The sequence below is a fragment of the Nicotiana tabacum genome, chromosome 1 (genome assembly GCF_000715075.1).
Source record: "Nicotiana tabacum cultivar K326 chromosome 1, ASM71507v2, whole genome shotgun sequence".
NCBI lineage: Eukaryota > Viridiplantae > Streptophyta > Magnoliopsida > Solanales > Solanaceae > Nicotiana > Nicotiana tabacum.
In genome coordinates, this window is record NC_134080.1 from 182521038 (window position 1) to 182546886 (window position 25849).

Consider the following 25849-nt stretch of genomic DNA (forward strand, 5'->3'; position numbering starts at 1 on the left):
AATTTATGGGTAGGGCAGGTGTTGATATTCAATTTTTCCCAAAAAATAAATTAAAATTGCATATATACCTTCAAAATCATGCATTAATAGAAATTGGTATTTTTTTCACAATTTTCCTATATTTTTATTAATTTATCCAGCATTTTATTTCCAATAAATAATTACAAAATGGCATTACAAGTGATTTCAAAAGCATTTCTTGATTTAATTTATTATTTCTGGTCCTATTTAAACCAAAATTATTTCACAATTAGCCAAATTGGCATCGTTTAGCTACAATTGCAAAACTTTGCAATTATAGCCCAAGCATATAATTTTGTACTATTTTTACCAAAACTTAGTCATTTATATTTTTAAATACTAAATAATCATTTTAAACTATCTTCTATGGATGAAACTCATTCTTATAATTATTAGCTATTTTGTAAATTGTTTTAATTAATTTGAATTGGGTATTTAACAAGTAGCCTAATTTCATTTCAATTCTAGCCTAAATTAAACTAGACCTAAACTTGATTAAATCAGCCCAATACCCCCAAGGCCCAATCCACTATCCTACCGACCCAATCCCTATTTAATCTGGACCGTTGATCAATTTTGATTAACGGACCAGATCCGTCCTTACCATAATTAACCCTAAAGACTACCCCCCCTTTCCCCTCTTATTTGCTCTCATTCTTTCTGTCGTTACATCTCTCATCTCTCTCTCAAAATCCTCTCTACTAAACCTAGCCCCTCTCACCGGCCGTCGCTTTGCCGGTCATTATGGTGGTCTTACCACCCTCCCAGCCTCACGGCACCCCCTCCTACGTCGGGTTTTGCTGCCTTGAGGTCCTCAAAGGAACTAGAAAGCGGTTCACTTACCTCCCATGGTTTTTCATGTCATTTTCCTACCGTTCATGGCTGTTCGAGTAAGATTCTACCATTTCCGATTAAAACCTGTGATTTATGAGCCGATCCTCTCTCTTTGGGTTCTGTCACCCTGGTTTTGACTCTTGATTTCTAAGATCTGTAACAAGATCTGAGTTTATTCGAGTTATCTTTACCGTTTTCTTAAGGATTTCTCCGATTTCTTCTAACATGACTCTTCGTCTTCAAACTAGGGTTTCTTGACCCCTTCTCAAAAATGGCTTTTCCTTATGATTTTAGCATTTTTCTATGGTTTTCACCATGTTTAAACGTTTATTTTAGTTTCCTCCTTTTATCCGAGTAATTATGTTAAAGCCCTAAGTTTTTTGGGTTTGTCCTGTGATTCTGAGTTCGTTTTGATAATGTGTTCAACTAATTTGTATGTTTCTATGATTCTATGATTTTTACCCTATGTTTGCTTATTAGGGTTTCTGATTATGATTATTCCTGTCTATTATATGAGTTTACCCTATTTTGTTCATCAATGTTTCTGATTCTTCATTTCTCCTACGTGTATCATATTTATTCTATTAATTCAGACTATGCTCTACATGAATCCCTAATTTTTATATGATTTTTGCCCTACGCGGATTCTTAGAGTTCTATTTTGCTTACTATGTGCTTGTTCTCATAAAGTTATGCTAAATCAGTGCTATTCTCTACTTTTGAATCCTTGAGTCTTTATGATTGATCCTTCACTGATTTTGCACGATACTCCCTACTAATTTTTAACCTTGTAAAATATTTTTTGACCTTATTTTATGGTCAATTATGTTGTTAATTGATTTCTTAAGTATTTTCCTTGATTGAAATATGTTGAACCTAGCCTCTATTACATCTTGTGTAATTGTACTATGATAAAAATATTCCTTATTCGTTATGCTCAGCCTTATACGACTTCCTTCCTTATTTGTCACATGTTTATTACCGTTTGAAACTAAATCCACAATTGAAGGGAGTACTTACCTTGATTTTATGCTGATTGATTCTAAGTCCCCATAATTACTGATGAACTTTGATTTTTACCTTATTTTCTGCCTACTTTCAAACTATAAATACCTTGGTCTTTCATTAGAACACAGACGAACACATTGGTTCAAAAGCTCTCTCTCTCACATTCAAAACTTTCTGCTCTCTTTCAGTGTTACCTACTACTGTTCTAAGTTAGCCGGCTACAAGCCCAAGGCTAACTACTGTGCTCTCCTTCACTTTGTGCTTACTGTCTTCTATACTGGTATGTCCTGATTTCAATTCAAAGTTTCAAAAACAACATGTTTCTTTTATTACTTCAATTCATCCTGTTTCTAGTCTGTTTTCACTTATGGTTTTGTTGTTCAACTTGCAACTAATATGTTTACTTCATCGCTTTATCAGCATGCTTCTGAATGTGTCCCCTCCCTTAGACTCAGGATGTTTATGAAATGTTATCCCCCTTCTAGTATACCCCAATGTGACTCTTCCTTACTTATGTTTCTCTGATTTCTGGCATGAACCTTTCCGAGCAAAGTAGTTGGCTATCCTTAAGTTACCTGATTCTGTGTTAATTTTGAAGTTCCTTAACCCCTTAGCATATTGCTGATTCTGTACTTGAGTGCTCCTGTAACTATGTGTTTTCTTATGTGACCTATGTATCTCCAAATCCCATTACCCTTGTTTGTGGTTGCTGAACCTGCCTTGGTTCTATGTTCTTTGATTATGTATGAACCTGTTCTGTGTTTGGACTGTTGCTTATTACTCTACTCTCTTTTTCAAAACTGTCTTATTGAATAACTCCCTCTGTTGTTTTTAACAAAACTATTTCAAACAAGTCTCTTCCAAACTGTTTTCCTACTTAAATGTTTTTATAAACTATGTCAAGCACTCTCCCATCTACTCTTAGGTTTTAAGTTCTGCCCCTCTAATGTGTGACTGCTTAGGGATCCCTATGAGACCCCTCTGAACTCTGATACATTAGAGCTGGCCCTTCCACACTGCACTTACTTAACTATGTTTATGAAATCTGGGTGTGAGTACTGTCCGAGATCCCTTGAGGTCCTTAGGGAACTTTTACACACCCGGATTATGTGAAAGGCTGTGAGGCAATTTGGCATTGGAAATTCTGGAAATTTGGGCCTATTTGTAGGCTCCCTATAGTGTAACTTCTTATTTTTCTTATCTACTTATGTAATTCATGCAATATTGGTCTGTAATAATATGCTGTAAACGAATATTGGGGATGGCTAGTGAAAACGGGGGGTAGGGGGGGTAGTTATACATGCTATAAATATAAAGGGTAGGAACCATGCTTTAGGTTTACATTTTTCTGTGTGCGCACTAGAATCCTTGTTTAGGACCAATACATGTGAAACACATCATGCATCAGATACCATGCTCTTAGGTTTAATGTATACTGTTTCAGCATCTCATTTTGACATTCTTGCTATTATTTATAAATCCCGTTTCTAGGATAAATGGCATTAAAACAAAAACTGCTACTCCTGCACACTTAACAACATGCTCTACAATGTTGTAACCTTTTATGCATTTAGAAATCCTGCTTTAGGAAATTCTGCAATCATGTTGTGCATTTAGAAATCCTGCTTTAGAAATCTTGCATATAAGTCATTCTATACCTTATGTGTGCATATTAGATACCATGTTTAGGTTCTCGTTCATACTATTTTTAGCTACGCCTAGTTAAACTACCGATGCATGAAATGGAATATAAACAGTCTCATCCTGCTTTAAACAAATTAGTAATAATCCTGTATCCTATAAGACTTAGAACAACATGCTTTTTAGGTATAATAACTCCTTCATTGTTATAATGCTTATGGTAACAACTGTGCATTATCCCAAGCCTAGGCAAGCCTTAGGTAATCAACTCTTATAAAACTGGAAACTACCTCTTTGTGTTTACTGCTTAATGATTAACAGGCTTAAAATCAGTAGGAAAACTGATTAGGGCCCCTGCTTTTGAGTTATAAAATAAAATTGCATATCTCATGTGTTCTGATATTCACCTAGATATCATGTCTTAGGATCCTGTTTAACAATACTGCCCTTATTTGTGTTTAAGTCGTGTTGTTTACATGCCTTATTAGTGGAGGTAAAACTGAGCCTCTTATTTGCTCTTTCCTGCTCTTATTTGCTAAAGTCCTATGTGTTCTTGCTTGTCACCCTAGTATTTTCTCCTTTAAACCTAAGGGTCTGTCTAGAACTACCTGTAGGTAGAGGTCCTAAATTCCTCTAGGACCATTAGGAAGGGACGGGTAATGCACGCATATGATATTGTCAAGGTTACTAGAATGCTTTAGGCTATGACCAAGGGAGGTACTTGGGTAGAACGAGATATGATGACTACGCGCTAACGTCAGGTGTAGCCCCTCATTGAGGAGTGTCTACCGAGCATTGCGTGAGGTGATTCTGTAGGATAACCAAACCTAGGACCCCTCCTTTTCCAAATTACTTTTGCTTAAAACTTTATTTTTATATGTACACGACTTGTTCAAATCCTTTGTCTTATTATCTGAGTCATACAATGTCCAACATGCTTTATTTGCAATTATTTATTCCAACTACTTATTTGTTAAAGGACTAATTCATAAGTATAAGTTCGGCCGAGACCTACCGTTGTGGACTGAAAGGGGTGTATATCACCTTCCCCTCAAGGTTATTTCGAGCCCTTACCCTAAATCTCTGGTAATGCATACCAATCCAAGAGTTAATCGCTCTGGGTTCCCTAACACACCATAATCTATTAGGTGGCGACTCTTCAAAAACCCAAATTCCCAAAAGGAAATAAGGTATTACCCCCATGAACATCGGAACCCGGACTTTCTCCGCGGAGGAAAAGAGGGGGCGCGACAGCATGACGACTCTACTGGGGATACCTTTAGGCTCTTACCATAGCGCACTTATCTTTGGTGAATTAGTCCAGGCATGTTTTATCCCATATCTTTTCCCCTTATTTTGATTTAACTGTCTATTTTCTTTTAAGCATTTATGGTTCTTTTATTCCTGAAACTGACTTATCTCTTTGTTTTTCTTTTCCGTAATTGTATTTCAATTATTTAAATACTGTATTTATTTTTTCTATGTGCAAATACCAGACTACATGCTATTAATTTCTACATAAATCATGCTCCACATGATATTCCACTCATGCATATCAAATCCTATAGCAACGCTTAATGAGTGGTTGCGCTCTTCCTATTTATTACCCTTTAATTCAGAAAGGCTTATTTACGGTAAAAACCAGTCGATCAGCGGTGTAGTCGGTGGTTCCATGCCTTTTCCCCTCAAGTTGTCCGTTTGGGGATACAAGTCTAAAATCCCGTAGTAACCTTACTCTAGTCGAAATTGTGCATGCATCATGGTCAAACCTAGTCGGATCAGTTATGGTGTCCACATAATGATCCTTTCAGATAACCCTTATCTAAAGTCCACCAGGGTTTCCATAATCCCAACGGACACAACCACATTCTGTGCATTAATTTGGAGAATTAAATGCCAATGTGCTAATCATGAATGTATAAATAGTCGAGTCTGGTGGGGAGAAAGCCCTAACCCTTTTTGTTTTGTATAAAATGAGGAATGAGGTCCCCAGCTTCAGTATGGTTAGTACGCCCTTACTCTTGCTAGACTGGTGGAGGAATCTTGCATCAGATGACCAAATCAATGAATGGAAAGAGAGGGCCGCCAAATCTAGCGAAAAGTTGGAATATCTGGAATACAACCTGTTGGAATTGTAAGGAAAAGTGAGGAAGAGAGTCACTGACTGCCAGAACGCTGAGGGAAATGAAGGAGGACATTTGGCAAAGGCATTCTTACTGGTGAACCTACGCGATTTGGAGGATTTGATCAACGAGAGAATTCGGCCTGAGGAAGGCCCTTCTGGGACCAAATAGGCTAGATTTATTTGCTTTCCTAAAATGTAATAAGGCCAAGTTCCAGTAGTGACTTATTTTTATTATCTTATTGTCGTTTTGGGATTCGTCTATTTTTATATTATGAAATGAAGCATCCATTGGCATCTAAAGTTCTCCAAATTTATTTGTTGCTAGGCCAATCTCGACCACAATGAGGTTCCCAAAGTAGGATATGAATTTAAATTTCCGCAATATGTGTTTAAATACTGCAAACATTTAAGAACTCTCACTAACTTGTTACCTTTTTTGTTTTTCCTTATTTTGGTTTATTCCTATCCGTTTAGGTTGGTTCACTCATACTGGCCTCATCAGCGTACCACACCAGATCTAGAGTCCCTCCACCTCCTCCTCCTCCAAGCAATACAAAAGGCAGAGGAAAAGCAAAAATGGACGACTTAAATGGTATCCGAAAGGAGAATGTTGAGAACGCAGAAACCTCAAATGGCCGTAGTACTCCGGCCCCAAATGATCTAGTCCTGAGATTGGTAAAAAAGATATTGGAATTGCAAGGAGAACTTGAGCAGGTTCGCAACTTGGCAAACTTATATCCCCGACATCCACCAACAAAACACAAAGAACCTAGCACCTCCCCAGAACACACAAAACCAACATCCACAAAATCCTACCGCACCAAATCAATATGCAACTCTACCCCAAAATCTCAATCCATTGCTAATACCGACTCTGCCACAACATCACCATCAACCAACTCAGTAACCACCAGCCACCACTTACCACACTTCCCAAAACACACCACAACCCATTCCCGATCCCCAAAACACCACCAATGACCATCATTACACCCAAGTCCCTGGCACCCACCAAAGCAACCCTATATACGTAAAAATCGTACCTCACTCCATCCAACCCATCTCCTATACACCACCAATGACCATCATTACACCCAAGTCCCTGACACCCACCAAAGCAACCCTATATACGTAAAAATCGTACCTCACTCCATCATTACACCCAAGTCCCTGGAACCCACCAAAGCAACCCTATATACGTAAAAATCGTACCTCACTCCATCCAACCCATCTCCTATACAACAGGATCCTCCGAAAAGGACCTGCTCACTAAAACATGGCTGAAGAACTCAAGAAGGTGACAAGTCGAGTTTAGGGTGTCGAATGCGGCAAATGAATAGAAGGTTTGAACTATGAAGACCTATGCATCCAGCCATATGTAGAGCTACCGGAGGGATACAAACCTCCCAAGTTTGAAATGTTCGACGACACAGGGGATCCTAGAGTCCATCTGAGGACCTATTGTGACAAGCTTGTCGGTCTTAGAAAAGATGAAGAGGTCCGGATGAAGCTCTTTACGAGGAGTCTTACTGTGGATGCTTTGTCATGGTATATCATCCAAGATCTCAAGAAATGGTCCAATTGGGTAAGTATGGCATCGGATTTCATGGACCGGTTCAGGTTCAATGCAGAGAATGCACCAGATATTTTCTACATTCAGAATCTTAAGAAGAAACCTACTGAGACATTTAGCGAGTATGCTACTCGTTGGAGGTCAGAAATGGCCAAGGTCAGGCCTTCCTTGGATGAGGATTAGATGAACAAATTCTTCGTCAAAGAACAAGATCCGAAATATTATGAAAAGTTGATGGTTATCGAAAATCATAAATTCTCTGATATCATCAAACTCGGAGAAAGAATCGAACAAGGAATCAAGAGCAGGATTGTAACGAATTTTGAGGGACTAAAGGCCATAAATAAGGCATTACAATCAGGCGGCATATCAAAGAAGAGAGATATTGGGGAAATAATGATGGCCCAAGGCCCAAAATCTCCACTTACATATCAAACACCTCTACCCACATATCAAACACCTCCACCCACGTACCCAGAACTACCACCCATATATGAACCCTCATCTCCCAGATATTCCCAACCAGCCACTGTCAACCACAACTATAACTCCCAACTATCCCATTTCCAATCACCTCCAACTCGCCAAAACTTTCCAAGACCAAGACCCAACTTCGACCGCAAGCCACCCAGACAATACACCGCCATTGCTGAGCCCATCGACCAGTTGTATGAAAGGTTAAAAGTCACGGGTTATGTCACTCGTGTTCCCGCTGTGGCATTAGAAAACCCATCCCAGTGGGTCAATTCGAACAAAACTTGTGCGTACCATTCTGGTATGAAGGGGCACACCACTGCTGAGTGCCGAACATTGAAGGATAAGATCTAAACGCTAATTGACGACAAGGTCATACAAGCGAAGGAAGCTTCACCTAATGTACACGACAATCCTCTCCCTGATCATAGAGGCGTTGGAGTACATATGATAGAGACGAACGAAGAATGGTACCCTAAGGGGTCGATTGGGCTTATTCGAGAAGGTGATGACTTTAAGGTTGCAGTCACACTTACTCCTATCGTGGTACAAACTCAGTCACCAATCGAGGTTGAGGTAACTACATCAGTTCCATTCGAGGTAGAGGTGGCTCCACCTACAGCCACCCCCGCTCCATTTGAAGTAGAAGTGGTCACACCTTTCACTGTGACGATATCAACCACACCTCTATTCAACTCAAAAGCAATACCCTGGGAGTATGTTGCCGATGCTCGGCGAAAAAGGAAGGCCAAGGTAGAAGAATATGACGCTGCACAAGGAATGACTAGGACTGAAAGAGTATATTCACCTGAACACTGGGGAGGACCAAGCAAGAATGCCACTACTAGGCAGCCTATCATTGAGATAGGGCCGGATGACCTGTGGAGGAAAGTACAAGCAAAGGAGTATTCCGTCGTTGACCATCTGAATAAAACCCCAGCTCAGATATCTATCCTGTCATTGTTGAAAAATTTAGAGGCACATAAGAAAGCTTTAATGAAAGTGCTGAGCGATGCTTATGTACCCAATAACATCACTGGAGGGGAAATGACCAACATAGTGGGGAAAGTATTGGAAAGTCATAAGATTATCTTCCATGAAGATGAGCTACCACCTGAGGGGTTGAATCACAATCGAGCATTGCATATCACAGTGCAATTGGAAGACAAGTTCATTGCCAGGGTCCTGGTTGACGAAGGTTCAAATCTAAATATTTGTCCATTGGACACTCTGAAATGGTTGGACAAAGGTTTCTATAAAATACGGGTAGGAAGCATGAATGCGAAAGCTTTAGATGGGTCCCAAAGGGCCACGAACGGGGAAATTAACCTTTGCTTACAGATGGGACCAACTTGGTTCGACCTCGAGTTTCAGGTGCTTGACATACCAGCCTCATATAATATTCTGTTGGGCTGACCATGGATCTATGTCGCTGGAGTCGTGCCTTCCACACTACATCAAGCCATGAAATTCAGCTGGGATCGTCAGAAGGTGATCATTCATGGAGATGGGAGTAACCCCATTTACACTAGTCAAACCATCCCGTCTATTGGACATAGAAGAAGACTAGGAGGAGAAACCTATCATCACATTGAACGGGTCAATGCCATTGAGAAGGATAAATGGTGGAGCAGTAAAATAGAAAGCATATTGGCATGGTCTGGATATGAACCCGACAAAGGATTAGGAAAGAACCTCCAAGGTATCACCAAACTAATACAGTTGAAAAATCATGGTACCACCTTTTGGCTCAGATACCACTACATATGGAAAGATTATAGAAATTGGTCGCCTCCATGGCATGGACAGTGCCACGTTTGGAACAAGTTTTTCACCAAGCTAATACGATATGGGGGACTGCAGAAGAGGAAACACTAGATGGGTTGAAGAATTTGTTCTTGGAGGATGAGGACATGGACTGCAGTGCCATAATTGAGGAGGAGGAAGAAGAAGGCCTCACCATTCAGACCGTAAAGAAGGGAGTTGTTCTCAAGAATTGGACCGCTACACCATCCCGAGCCGGCCGAGTCCCTGGGTACCTTGGCAGATTTTACTTTTATAGCCATTCTAGGTGTTACGCCCCGTAGTATTACGTCGATGTTATGCTCTGCTGTAATATATTAAGATGATGTTACCCTTTACAGTAATACATTATGATGATGTTACGCTTCACAGTATTAAGTTATGACAGTATTGGACCCAACATTCTTACATTACGGTGATGTTACGCTTTGCAGTATTAAGTTACGACAGCATTGCACCCAACAATATTACATTATGGTGATGTCACGCTTCGTAGTATTAATTTATGAAGATGTTTCACCTTGAAGTATTGTACGTTGAATTTGTTGTAAGGTAATAAACATCAATCCAAGTGAAAGATTATTTGGAGATTATAACGATTATGCTATTTCACAAGTGAATAGTAATTTCATGAAGGTGAAAGGGGTGCAAGTCAAAGAAAATAAATTTTGTCCAAGTTTGGCATTTTGGGGTAAAATACGGCCCGAGCTAAAATACCCGACATTTATGGACTAGTGTCATACAAGGTACTACATGACCATGCTAGTGATGTGTATAAGGTATGCTAAAGTGAGTAGTATTTTAAGTAATTTGAGATAATTCGTAATTATGTGGATAATTGGGTTACTTAATGATTTTGGTGGGAATATTAGCTAAGAAATTAAAATTCTTGGGATAAAGATTAAGGACACCTAACATGGCAGCCCTTGCCTTAGGGAAATGATAACTACTAAGTTCACATAAATGGTGTAAATAGTTGGGAATGTCTTTGGCCAAGTAACCCCTATCAAGTGGGTCCGACAACACTATAATAAGGAGCCTTTCAAATTCCTTCATTCATTAAGGAAAGAAATAGTATGGATATGCTGAAATCAACATGAATATTTCATTAAGTTGGACATGAAATCATATGGATCTGCTTTCAACATTAGTTGGATTTCTACATGAATATTTCGTTAAGTTTCAAATGGAGAAATGCTTACATCTAATCTACATGGCAACATGAGTTACTGTAATAGCTTCAACATTTCATATGAAGGTTATTTATTACAATAGTAACGAGATTTTGCGATTCTAAGGGAGTATGGTGAAATCTTTCTCAAGAATATCATGCAGATTCTTCCCTACTTCGATCCGTCGTTATGTGTTTTATCGCAATTGGCGTGTGTCAAAAGGATTGCCAATAGAATCGGTTTAGGTATGTTAAGGTTATCCCTTCTTTCTTTTGGCATGATCTATACAACACAAACGAAATGTGCCAATGCACAAATTCCATAAATAACTCTTTTCATAGAAGTATTAGAGATATCTATGTTCTTGAATTTCCATGTGTCATAATATTTTATCATCTGTTCATGGGTCTCAGATAAATACAAAAGTTGAAAAGAGTTTACTTTATGATATTACTCAAAGGCAAAATGGTCTTATGACATTCAAAAGATTTTATTAACGTACTTTTCATGCATTGCATTCATGTACATTGATCCATGACTAGATGGCATTATATAAGTGTATATATGTATGTATATATATTTATATAGGATAGGGAAAAGGTTATGGCGTTATATATGCACCACCATCTGATCAGCTGGTATACGTTGATGATTTTGACCATAGTGGCCAAGATGATATGATGGGATGCCCTCAGAGACTGATTATGCTATGAAACATGTACCTATGAACGACATGATATTCATACGCATATGCATGATACTATAATTATTTCATGATTTACAAAGTTATTTAGACTTACAGGTGGAGTCATTTACTCTATATTTCCTCCATGTCTGTTATGTACTTATATGCGTTACATACTCAGTACATTATTCGTACTGACGTCCCTTTATGCCTGGGGATGTTGTGTTCCATGCCCGCAGGTCCCAATAGACAGTTCGAGATCCCTCCAAGCAGGCTATCAGCTCAACGGAAGATGTTGGTACGCTCCATTTGCTTCGGAGTTTCTTGTTTGGTTAGTATGAGTTAGATGTGTATTATTTGGTATGGCGGGACTTTATCCCGACCTTTATAAAAATTATGTATTCATAGAGGCTTGTAGATAGATGTCATGTACATAAAAGATTGTATGGCCTTGTTGGCCTATGTTCAGTGTTCAAGTGGTTATTTTGGTCTTAGAGGCCCATATGGCTTATGTATAAGTTGGCATTACCTTTTGTATTCTACCTATGTCATGCCAGCCTCTCCAACTCAGCTATTTATGATAGTATGATATGAAAAGATACGTTATGTTGGTATTCGGTTAAGTAAGGTATCGAGTACCCGTTGTGGCCCATCGATTTGGGTCGTGACACAAGGCATTTAAGATTTCCCGTAATTTTGTTTTAAGATTTACTCGTTTCAAAATAAATGCTCGATTCATCGAGCTGTACTTGTCTGTATGATTTTTTCAGTTTTAATCAAATGCATTTGCTCTTTATTATTCATTACTATTTTTTATACTTTTCTTTCTACAACATTATTATTGATTTTCCTGATGTACCCGTGACTGTGACATGTAATGAGGCAACGCAACATGAGAATAGTGATTCGGATGATGAAGATGAGATACCCAAGGAAATTGTTAGGGAGGTTGAAAACTTTGAGAATAAGCCTAATTCCAATTTGGGCAAGACCAAAGCAGTAAATTTGGGAGACGCCGAGACTGTCAAGGAGACTCGCATCAGCATTCACTTGTCACCAACAGAGAAGGAAGAGTACAGTCACTTCCTAAAAGAGTATGAGGATATTTTCTCATGGTCGTATGATGTCATGACCGATTTGAGCACATCCATAGTGGCTCACAAGCTGCCTACCAATCCCATATGTCTGCCAGTAAAACAGAAACTCAGAAAGTTCAAACCAGACATGAGCTTGAAAATCAAGGAGGAAGTTACCAAGTAGATAAAAGCCAAAGTTCTCAGGGTGGTTGAGTACCCAACCTGGTTAGCTAACATTGTGCCAGTTTCGAAGAAGGATAGGAAGGTCAGAGTATATGTTGACTATCAGGATTTAACCAGAGCAAGTCCCAACGATGACTTCCCACTGCCAAATATACACATCCTAATCAATAATTGCGCCAAGCATGAACTCCGATCCTTTGTAAATTGCTTCGTGGGTTATTACCAGGTTTGGATGGATGAAGAAGATGCAGAGAAGACAGCTTTTATTACACCTTGAGGTGTATACTATTACAAGATGATGTCGTTTGGTCTGAAGAATGCTGGGGCCACTTACATGAGAGCCATGGCAACTATCTTCCATGACATGATCCATAAAGAAATAGAGTTGTATGTAGACAACGCCATTATCTAATCCAAAAGGGCCGCAAATCACATAGCAAACCTGAGAAAGTTCTTTGACAATCTAAGGAGGTACAATTTGAAACTGACTCCCGCCAAGTGTGTATTCGGGGTTCCCGCAGGAAAATTATTGGGATTCATCATCAGTCGTCGAGGGATCGAGTTGGATCCATCTAAAGTCAAGGCTATTCAGGAGTTACCACCACCTAAGAGCAAAAAGGATGTGATAAGCTTCATAGGACATCTCAACTATATTAGTCGCTTCATAGCACAGTCCACAGTCATATGTGAACCAATCTTCAAGATACTGAGGAAAAATGCTGAAAAAGCTGGATAGAGGATTGTCAGAAAGCTTTTGACAAGATCAAGGAGTACCTGTCCCCACCATCGATTTTGGTCCCGCCAGAGCCAGGACGACCTTTGCTACTCTATCTATCTGCATTAGATGGAGCCTTCAGATGTGTTTTGGGACAACATGACGAGACAGGAAGAAAGGAGCAAGCCATATATTACTTGAGTAAGAAGTTCACACCTTATGAAGCATGGTACTCTCTGCCTGAACACACTTATTATGCTTTGACACGGACAGCTCAGAAATTGAGGCACTACTTCTATGCCTGCACTACATACCTCATATTCAGGATGGACCCTCTGAAGTACATATTCCAGAAACCCATGCCCACTAGAAAGTTGGCCAAGTGGCAGATACTGTTAAGTGAATTCGATATCATCTACGTAACTCAAAAGGCGGTCAAAGGGCAAGCATTGGTAGATCACCTCGCTGAAAATCTAGTGGGAGGAGCATACGAACCTTTAGAGATGTATTTTCCAGATGAAGAAGTATCATTTATAAGAGAAGACATTACCAAAGCATACGACGGTTGGAGGATGTTCTTTGATGGAGCTGCAAATTTCAGAGGAGTGGGCATTGGAGCAGTTTTGGTATCAGAAACGTGTCAATATTATCCGGTATCTGCTAAACTCAGATTTCCCTGCACCAACAATATGGTAGAGTATGAAGTGTGCATACTAGGGCTCAACATGGCAATCGACATGAACATTCAGGAGCTGGTGGTGATCGGTGATTTAGATTTGCTCGTGCACCAGGTACAAGGAGAATGGGCCACTAAGAATTCCAAGATATTTCCATATCTACACCATTTGCAGGAATTGAGAAAGAGGTTCACGAAGATAGAATTCCGACATGTGCCTAGAATTCAGAATGAGTTTGCCGATGCATTGGCCACCTTGTCATCTATGTCAGAGGCCTTAACGGCCCCATATGTATTTATATTTTAAGAACAATGGTTCATTGATGCAGTATTTCCCACTTACAGTTGTACATTATGAGTTGTGGCCATGTTGTCCCATGATAGTTATAAAAGGAATGAGTTCAGCCAACTGGTCCTATGTATGTTCTAGTTTTGGTCGAACGATCATGAGTTACAAAGTGGTTCGCTAGGGCCAGCACGACACTAGGTGCCAGCCATGCCTCTCCAGGTTTGGGCCGTGAAAAAGTGGTATTAGAGCAGGTCATGTCTTAGGAAGTCTTCAAAGCCATGCCTAGTAGAGTCTCACTTATGGGTGTGTTGCGAACCACACTTATAATTGAGAGGCTATAGGGCATTTAAGAATGTTGCCCTTCTTTTGTTTCCATATCGTGTTATAGAGCTTAGTCGTATGAAACCAGTATGAAGCTTCTGCCGGATTTTGTACGCACCATAGGTGCAGGTATCATAGTAGAGCTTTAAGGCGTACTTTCCTCCTATGTGGAAGGGAGGTTATGGAAGCGACAGAAGATACAGTGCGAGATTGGAAGGTAAGTAAGGTAAAGGTAAAGAAGATACGAGATACTCAAGTACAAAAAGTTGTGAATAGTCGAGGCTTCAAATATACTTTGGGTTCTAGTTTAGATTACAAAGGAGACCCTAGTGAAAATTTTATAAATTTGTAAGAGTTAACATTCGAGAACGAATGTTTTAAAGGGGGGAAGGATGTTACATCGTGTACTTTTCTACGTTGGAGTTGTCATAAGATAATTGAAATAAGTTCAATTACAAGACTATTTTTGAGGTTATAAGTATAATGTTTTGTCAAACAAGTGGTAAGTAAGTGCTATGAAGGTCAGAGGGTAAACGAATCGAAGAAATTGAGTATCGCAAAGTTTGACATTTTGAAATAAAATACGATCCAATCTATAATACCTCGTATTTATTGATTAGTGCTATATGATATACCACATGACCAAGATAGTGAAGTTTCATTGGAGTAAGGTATATGAATTATACTAGTACTTAAGTAAAATGAGACCTATAAATTATTACGCGGCTAATTGGTTAAACATTAGATTTTGGCGGAAGATTAATAGATTAATTAGTAGGTAATTATTGTGTGGGCATCAATCCATGTGTAAGTATCTAGAATGACTAAGCATTATAAGTTAGTAGGTAGCCTCTTGGGAGTTAAATTGCTTTATTAGGTGTATTCATGTTGGGGGGGCCCACACTTTATTATGTGGAGTCCAAATTCATTATCTTACTAAAGTTAGTTATTCATGTGTTAAACTGAACTAGTGTTCATCAGCAAGTTATGCAGATTTAAATAGTGATATATTCCATATCTGAGGAGTGGGAGGAAATTTATCTTTAAGTGTCACAAAGGTCTAGGATGGAGGCAAATGGAGGCAACAACGTAACTTTCACTTTTGTGTATAGTAGTCCATGATTTAATTATGTAAAACCAACGTCCCTCCTCCAGTTTTAAGGAGATAACTCATATTCCTTCTCAAAAAAAATTATACTAAGTTCTATGATTAAGGCAAATACTTAAAATGACATAGATGTTATACACACATCGATTTTCTCCGGATAATAGCAAATTGGAGACTTTTTCATAGTGAAGTAAGGTGGAAGAAGACTAGTTTTGTCATATAAGATTGAGGCGTGAAAGAGAATGTTCATGGATACCAGTAGAAAGTTGGTGTTAATGGTATGTTAAGGCTATCCCTTCTTTCGTTTTGGCATGATCCATATGATACAAACGAAATGAGCAAACACACAACTTGCATACATGACTCTATTCATAGAAGTACTAGGGGTCTCAGTAATTACGTATTTTGATAAAGTTTATTCTAAAGCATATGGATCCTATTACTTTCCGAGAGATCTTATAGACTTACTTCATTATGCATTGCATTCATTATACATGTACATTGACCCATGACCATATGTCGTTATATACACGTATATTATATGTATATGGAATATGGGAAAAGGTTATGTTGTTATATATGGACCACCACCTGATCCGTTGGTATACATTGATGATTTTTGCCACAATGGTTGATATGATAGGATGAGATGCCCTCAGAGGCTTGATGATGTTATGTACACACAAACCTATGCATTATATGACATTCATACGCATATGCATGAAATTATAGATATTTCATGGTTTACGAAGCTATCCAGACTTACAAGTTGAATCATTTACTCTATGTTTCTTTCTTATCCTTTATATATTGATTTACATGCCTTACATACTCGGTACATTATTTATACTAATGTCCTTTTATTGTGGACACTGCATTCATGTCTGCAGGCATCGGTTATCAGTTTGACGAGCCAGACGAGGTTATCATTCTATGTAGGATCGATAAGACTCCACTTCATTCGGAGTGCATCCGAGTCTGTACGTCATCGTGGCCGAGTTATGCAACAAACTTATGGGTAGGCTGGGGCCTTATCCCATTTGATATCAAATAATCTTAGAGGCTTTGTAGACAAAGAGGTTCATTTTGTACAGTATGTCAGAGGCCTTGACGGCCCATATGTATTCATGATTTAAGAACAATGGTTCATTGATATAGTGTTTGCTCACTTACAGTTGTACATTATGAGTTGTGGTCATGTTGGCCTATGATAGTAACAAAAGGATTGAGTTTAACCATCAAGGCCTATATATATTCTAGTTTTAGTCGGACGATCATGAGTTACAAAGTGGTTCGCTCAGGCTCAGCGCGGTACCGGGTGCCAGCCACGCCTCCCAAGGTTTGGGGTGTGACAAAGTGGAATCAGAGCAGGTTGTGTGCTACGAAGTCAACAAAGTCATGCTTAGTAGAGTCTCACTTATGGGTGTGTTGCGTGCCACACTTATAATTGAGAGGCTATAGGGTATTTAGGAAATGTTACCCTTCTTTTGTTTCCATACCGTGCCATAGAGCTTAGTCGTAAGAAGCCAGTATGAAGCTTCTTCCGAATTTTGTACGCACCATAGGTGTAGGTATTATAGTATAGCTTTATGGCGTAATTTCCACCTATGTGGAAGGGAGGCTATGAAAGCGACAGAAAATACGGTGCGAGATTGAAATTAAAGTAAAGTAAAGGTATAGAAGATATTAGATACTCAAGTACAAAAGGTTGTGAGTGGTCGAGACTTTAGATATAATTTGGGTTCTAGTTTAGTTTACAAAGGAGACCCTAGTGAAAATTTACTAAATCTCTAAGAGTTAACATTCGAGGATGAATATTTTAAAGGGGGGAAGGATGTTACATCCTGTACTTTTCAACATTGGATTTGTCATAAGATAATTGATATAAGTTCAATGAAAAGACCATTTTTGAGGTTATAAGCATTTATGATATGTCAAACATGTGGTAAGTAAGTGTTATGAAGGTCAGAGGTTAAACGAATCGAAGAAATTGAGTATCGCCGAAGTTTGATATTTTGGGATAAAATACTATCCAATCTATAATATCCCATATTTATGGATTAGTGTTATATGATACACCACATGACCATTATAGTAATGTATATTTGAGTAAGGTAAATGAAGTATACTAGTATTTAAGTGAAATGAGACCTAGAAATTATTATGTGGCTAATTAGTTAAACATTGGATTTTGGTGGAATATTAATATATTAATTAGTAGATAATTATTGTGTGGGCATCCATCCACGTGTAAGTAGCTATAATGACTAAGCATTATAAGTTAGTAGGTGGCTTCTTAGGAGTTAAAGTGCTTTATTAGGTGTATTCATCTTGGGGGGCCCACATTTTGTTATGTGGAGTCCAAATTCATTATCTTACTAAAGTTAGTTATTCATGTGTTAAAAAGAACTAGTGTTCATCAACAAGTTATGAATATTTAAGGAGTGATATATTCCATATTAGGGGAGTGGGAGGAAATTTATCTTTAAGTGTCACAAAGGTCTAGGATGGAGGCAAATGGAGGCAACAACATAACTTTCACTTTTGTGCATAGTAGTCCATGATTTAATTGTGTAAAACCAACGCTCTCCTCCATTTTAAGGAGATAACCCATATTCCTTCTCTACAAAATGGATACTAAGTTCTATGATTGAGGCAAATGCAGAAAACAACATAGATGTTATACCCAGTTCGATTTCGTCTAGGTAAGAGCAAATTGGAGACTTTTTCGTAGTGAAGTAAGGTGGAAGAAGACTAGTTTTGGCATATAAGATTGAGGCGTGGAAGAGATTGTTCATGGATACAAGTAGAAAGTTGGTATTAAAGGTATGTTAAGTCTATCCCTTCTTTCCTTTTGTCATGATCCATATGATATAAACGAAACGAGCAAATGCACAATTTTCATACATGACTCTATTCATAGGAGTATTAGGGGTATCAGTAAATACGTATTTTGATAAAGTTTATTCGAAAGCATATTGATCCTATTACTTTCCGAGAGATCTTATAGACTTACTTCATTATGCATTGCATTTATTTATACATGTATATTGACCCATGACTAGATGGCATTATATACGTATATATTATATGTATATAGGATACAGGAAAAGGTTATGGCGTTATATACGCACCACCACTTGATCAGCTAGTATACGTTGATGATTTCTCCCACAGTGGCCGATATGATATGATGGGATGCCCTCAAAGGCTTGATGATATTATGTGCACACAGACCTATGCATTATATAGCATTCATATGCATATTCATGACATTACAGATATTTCATGATTTACGGAGCTATCCATACTTTCAGGTTGAGTCCTTTACTCTATGTTTCTTTCATGTCCTTTATATATTGATTTACATGCCTTACATACTCGGTACATTATTCGTACTAATGTCCTTTTGTTGTGGACGCTGCATTCATGCCTGTAGGTATAGGTTATCAGTTTGAGGAGCCCTTATAGTAGACGAGGTTAGCATTCAGTGAAGGATCGATAAGACTCCACTTCATTTGGAGTGCAGCCGAGTCTATAAGTCATCGTGTTCGAGTTATTCTACGAACTTATGGGTAGGCCGGGGCCTTATCACATTTGATGTCTAATAATCTTTAAGGCTTTGTAGAAATAAAGGTTCATTTTGTATAGTATGTCAGAAGCCTTGACGGCCCATATGTATTCATGTTTTAAGAACGATGGTTCATTGATACAGTATTTGCCCACCTGCAATTGTACATTATGAGTTGTGGCCATTTTGGCCCATGATAGTTACAAAAGGAATGTGTTCAGCCAACTCGACCTATGTATGTTCTAGTTTTGGTCGGATGATCATGAGTTACAAAGTAGTTCGCTCGGGCCAGCACGACACCGAGTGCCAGCCACGCCTCCCCAAGTTTGGGTAATGACAATATATTTCCCACAGTGTTACAAATTCAAATACATAATTTATATCTAATTCTATAACCAATTTCGTGGTCAAATATTTTTTTTACTTCAAGGTTCTCCACCCAAAAGCCTAAAATTCTATTATTTTCCATGTTAAAATCCCCATATAGTTCATGTATTTATCTCACAATGAGTATAAATCTCTTACCTAATGACACATGATGAAAATGGCCCTACAAAAAGCCTCCAAATTGCTAGAGCCAATAGGGAGTATGATGAAATGAGCCTAAGGCCCTAAATGAAACTTATATTCTGCCAAGGTCCTTCCTTTTTGCGATCGTGGAAGCACCGTCGTGGTAGCCAACGCTGGCCCTACCTAGAAATCCTTCTCCGCATTCGCAAAGACATTGTCATATTCGCGAAGAATGCTCCTACAAAACCTTTGCATTCGTGGACCCACTGCCGCATTTGCGTAGGCCAAAGCCTGTCAGGCCTCCCCATCCTCTTCCTCCTTCATGTTCGTATAGGCTCCTCCGCATTTGTGAAAAGGAGCCAAGACATCAACTGCATTCGTGTGACCGGCTTCGTGTTCGCGAAGAGAAACAACTACCACCGTCCAAATTGCTTCTTCATGATAGCAGGACCTTCTTCGCGATCGCAAAGCACACCAGCACCAGCAAAACATATGCCAACTTTGTACATGCTCCGGATGGTCCAAAACTCACCCGATCCATTCGGTACCCTATCCAATTATACTGACAACTCCATAAACATAATTCGGACCTACTCAAGGTCTCAAAACATATAAAATAGCATTGCAACCAAGAATCGCACCCCAAACAAAACTAATCAACTTCTAAACTTCAAACATTTTTCAACAAACTCCGAATGCGACGAATCATACTTAGACAACTCAGAATAACACCAAATTTCACACACAAGTCCAATATAGAAAAACAAACCTACTAGTAGTCTTGGAATGCCAAACAGGGTCCAATAACACCAAAGTCCACCCCAAGTAAAACTTAGAAAACTCTAAAACCTTCACAATGCCAACTTCCAACAATAAGCATTGAAACACTCCTGGACTACCTGAACTTGATCCGAACATATGACCAAGTCCAAAATAACCATATGAACCCACTAGAACCTCCAAATCCTGATTCCGAGTTCGTTTATTCAAAGTTTTGATCTAAGTCAAACTTTGCCACCTTAAGCCACTATTATGGAACTAAGTATTTCGAGTTCAACCTGAACCCTTCCAAAACCAAACCGACCACTCCTGCAAGTCATAAAATAGGAAAATAATATACGGGGAGTCTTAAATAGGTGAACAAGGTTCTAGAAAGAAAAACAACTGATCGAGTCATTATAACTATTGGCACGTGATTGTCCATGCAACACATGAGTTGTTTGTGCAATTGTTATTATTGGAACGTGAGTTGTCCATGCAGCATGTGGATAAGGATTTATCTCCATAAGGTCTCTTTCTCATGTTTCTCTCTAAATGGCATACATGTAGGTTGTGAGAAATCGATGGGTTTCTGGTTGACATGGATTATGGGAAATTGATCATTGGTTGGACTTTTCATCTCTTCTCTATTTGTAAAATCCTTGGATGTATACATGCGTTTTATTGCATATCTTCTTTATATGCTAGCTCTGGAATGTACGCATGCCTTTTATGCATATCTTTTCTATATGCTCCTGTAATTGATTAAATGACTCATGGTATATATCTTCTCTATATGTTGATCCGTGTAACGTTATTTGATATTTCATGCATATCTTCTCTATATGCAATTATTGATAATTTCATAATGTTAGGCATATCTTCTCTATATGTTGAACTGTTATAAGACATACGCACATCTTCTCTATATGCGCTGATTAGTTATACTTGTGTTTCATGCCTAGATTTTGATATTGTTGTTGGGTACATGTATATGTTATTGATCTGTAAAGGTTATGTAAAGTGAGTATATTTTACCTAAAACCTCGTCACCACTTCACCAAGGTTAGTCGGGATACTTATTGAGTGTATCGGGTCAGTTGTACTCATACTACACTTCTGTACCTTGCGTCCAGTTCTTCGAGCTGAGCTGCTATAGATGATGAAGGCCAGCATTTGAGTTATACAAGCGATCCAAATTTAAGCTACCACTTGTTCATGGTAGTTTAGGACTTACAATTCTCTTGATGTAATTTTAAATAGAGGTCGCACCATTTATTTTTACTAGAGTTCTGTTCTAAATCTTAGTAGCTCATGACTTGTACTACCAGACCTTGGGATATTGTATTGAATTCAACTATTCTATTCATTGACTATTGATGATATTTCATTTGAGTTGTGGTATTTGTTTTTTAGCTTATCTAGCAGGTTGGGTTAGGTTCCATCACGACTTCGAGAGATTTTGGTTCATGAAAAGTTGGTATCAAAGCTCTAGGTTCATAGGTTCCACGAATCATGAGAAAATGTCTAGTAGAGTCTTGCGAATCAGTTGGTGAAGTCTTATCTTCGATAGGCTACAAGGCATCTAGGAAACTTTACCTTCTTTTTTTCCTTATCGTTCAACATCGATTCATCTTGAAGCTTATATCTTTGACTTCTTTTCATGCACTCATATGTGATATTGAGCACTCGGTATAAGTTGTGCACCAACAACTTGTGATTTATTGGATGAGGTGCGAGATGTATTTTTGTGTTATGAAGGTAGGCTAGTTTGGAGAACTTGAAGCCAGGGTTAGACTGCATCTTGGATTCGGTAGTAAGTTTTGTGAGTATGTGCCTTTGGACTTTTATGTCAGATAGTGTCCCTAAGAGTGGGTTTGATGGCTGAGTGAGTTGCAAGATAATTGTGTGGTGAGCATAATGTGACTAAGGACTTATCTTAGATACTGTGGATGCGATGAGAAGGATTTTCTTTGGATGCGAAGGGATATGGATGTTTGATTATCATCTGGATGTGCAATGAAATCTTGATTTGTGAGTGTGTTGATGAACCTTTCAGTTGTTCACTTGTGGAATGAAGTAGATTCTTTTATCATGTTGACGAATGTAGATTTAGGAAGATTAATTGATTGCATAAGTGGTTTTGACCATGGTGGGGTAATAGGGAGATGTTGGTTTGAGGCTAAGCAAGTGGGTTATCTCCTCTGAGAGGGTTTGATGTTGTATGATTCTTATGAGGTTCATGACCCAAAATCCCACCAAATGTCGTGATGGTGCCTAACCCGCTCGTTAGGCAATCCAACATACAACAACAACGATAGATACCAATTATTAAGTCATTTGAATGTGTCATGATATAAATAACAATGTTGATTAAATCTAAATTTAATATCATAAATACACAATCAATGACAAGGTCTAAACACAACCACAACCATTTATAATGCCCAAGACCGGTGTCACTACATACGAGCATCTAATAAGAGCAACTTGAACCAAATGAACAAGTACATATGTCCGAAAAAGAAATACATAGAGAGAAATAGATAAGTAGGGAAAGGGGTCTTCTTGTGCTGTGAATCGGGTCATGTCAAGTAGCTCACCACGAAGTCCGCAATAACACTTCTACTCAGCTTAAGGGGTACTGCAAATACCAATATCAGAACCTGGACAAAACCGTGCAAAATTGTAGTATGAGTACAAAACCACCTTACCCAGTAAGTATCAAGTCTAGCCTCGAGGAAGTAGTAGCGAGGGGTCGACTCTAACACCTACTAACAACTCAATAAACATATGAAGTATGAATAGAGCATGAAATAAAGCATGTTATCTTCAATCAGGTCTGCCAATAGAACCATAATAATATTGAAATTTAGACATGCTCTTAATCAAGGAGATAGAACACAACAACAATCATCTTAGTTCTTTCCACAATCATGATACAAATCTATCAACAATCACGTATAATATAAGAGTCACGACGTGAGTCTAAACTACCAATGCATGCTCAAACAAGGTGGATAATACAATATCAATCATCTCAATCCTTCAAAATCACAATATGAGTTAGTCAACTGCTATAAAATATTTTTAATAGCCATTTCATGAGTGAGGATACGAGTGCATGCTCACAATCTAAAAGCGAATCTAACAACACAAATCCATATACATACACATATTTGACACTGGGCAAGTGTCCAAAGTAGCACCAACCTTAGTGCCTACGCTCATAGGGCCCAAGGTAACATGGGTGATCACCTGACTCCAGAAGGAAGGTACCAATCCAAGCAACGTCTATTGCGGCGTGCAACCTGATTGAAAATATAATATGGTTGCGGCATGCAATCCATCCACAATATTCCCATGGCTGCGTGCTACCCAATCTATACCTATACCCATTACTGTGCTCCACCCGATCCATACATATACCCATGGCCGTGTGCCACCCGATCCTCATATATACCCGTGGCAGCATGCCACCCAATCCACACAACATCATCAATAACCAATATCCGCTCATAATTTCGTGGTGCCAAAATTCTCATTTTTACGATATTCAACCCTCAAACTCATAGATATATGTATCAAACAACATAATAAAAAGGCACCGAATCATAATAACAAAATGCAGATAAAAACACGTAAGGCTAAAAGATGGTTATGGTTAATCATGCAATTCAATTCATCTCAATTATTCAATAAGCAATTTCATCGTTAAAAAGTCATATCTTAATATTTATCATGAGTGAGATAAGCCATTTAACCACCGAATCATGAATAAATAAAATAAGTATATGACCACGGCTCGCCAAAGAAGCTCAGTATGGAAAAAGAGTCATTTATGCCCAACTTATCAAGTTATAACCATAAGCATGTTTCTAATCCACAATTTCAAGTCATCATGTTGTCATGGAATCAATAGAACATGAATAAGGATTACATAGTCTAAACACATCATAATCATTAGCCAAATATTTAGCGAATATGGGCATAACCTATCTACGCATATACGCTCGTCACTTCGCATATACATGGCTCCTAAATCAAGCAACAAGTAGCATATAGATCATCTATGGGGAGAATTTCCTTTTACAAGGATAGACAAGAGACTTACCTCCACCCGACAAGCTTTAATCAACAACAAACCATGTTTCCTTTCAAATCCAACTCCAAATGACTTGGATCTACTAGAATACAACTCAATAATGTCAAACAAAACCATAGGAATTAATTCCAAATAATAAAGTTTTAATATTTAATTAAATCCCCATAAGTCAACAGAAGTGTAGCCCGACCCACATAGTCAAAACCCAAGTCAAGGGGTAGATCCCCACTAGCCATAGCTCTACGAGTCCAAATACGTGATTAGAATCCAAAATTGGGTCCAATCGACCTCCAAATCCCCAAATTATACCCTCTTAAGTTGTAGATAAAAATCACAAAATTTTACTTTATAATTCCATGTTTTAGGTGTTAAAATCTATGGGGAATTAAGATACATAGCTAAATCCAAGTGAAAATTACTTAGTTCCGATGTAGCTCTTCAAAATCTCCTTCTCTCAATGTCTAAGGATCAAAATATGAAAGAATAGGCATAAGTCCCGAAAATTGCAACTTAAGTAATCAACCCAGAAGTACCCTTTGCAAATGCAGCCTCTCTTGCTCGTTCGCAAAGCAAAAATCTACACTTCTCAAATCCTTCAGTGCGATCGCAAAAATTGCCTCGTGATCGCGAAGCTCCCCAGCTCAAACACAACACGAATGTGTCACCCACCCTACGAACGCAAATACCAAGTACCCAGCCACGCTCTTCCTATACACGAATGCATGCACACCTCCAAGGATGCAGACAATTCTGCCAACACATTGTGAATGCATGACTAGCCATACAAATGCAAATCACAAAGCCCCCAGCTCCCAATGTACAATACATGAACTCTATCATCCCTTCGTGATCGCAAAGCACATCAACTGCATCAAAAACCAACAATTCAAACTAAACTGATCCAAAATACATGTCAAAATACATTATCTAAACTTATCCAAAAGCCCAAAATACTGCAAATAACATCAAAACCAATAATCGAAGATCAAAATCCATCCCATAACTTCCAAACCTTCAGCTTCGCTAAATGAGTCAGAAACACGCTTAGACATTCCGGATTACAATCAAACTTTGCACACAAGTTCCAATCAACAAAATGAACCTATCCAAGGTGTCAAAACCACAATAGGAGTCTGGTAACACCAAAGTCAACTTCGGATCAAACCTATGAATTATCCAATTCTTTAAATTGCTAATTTT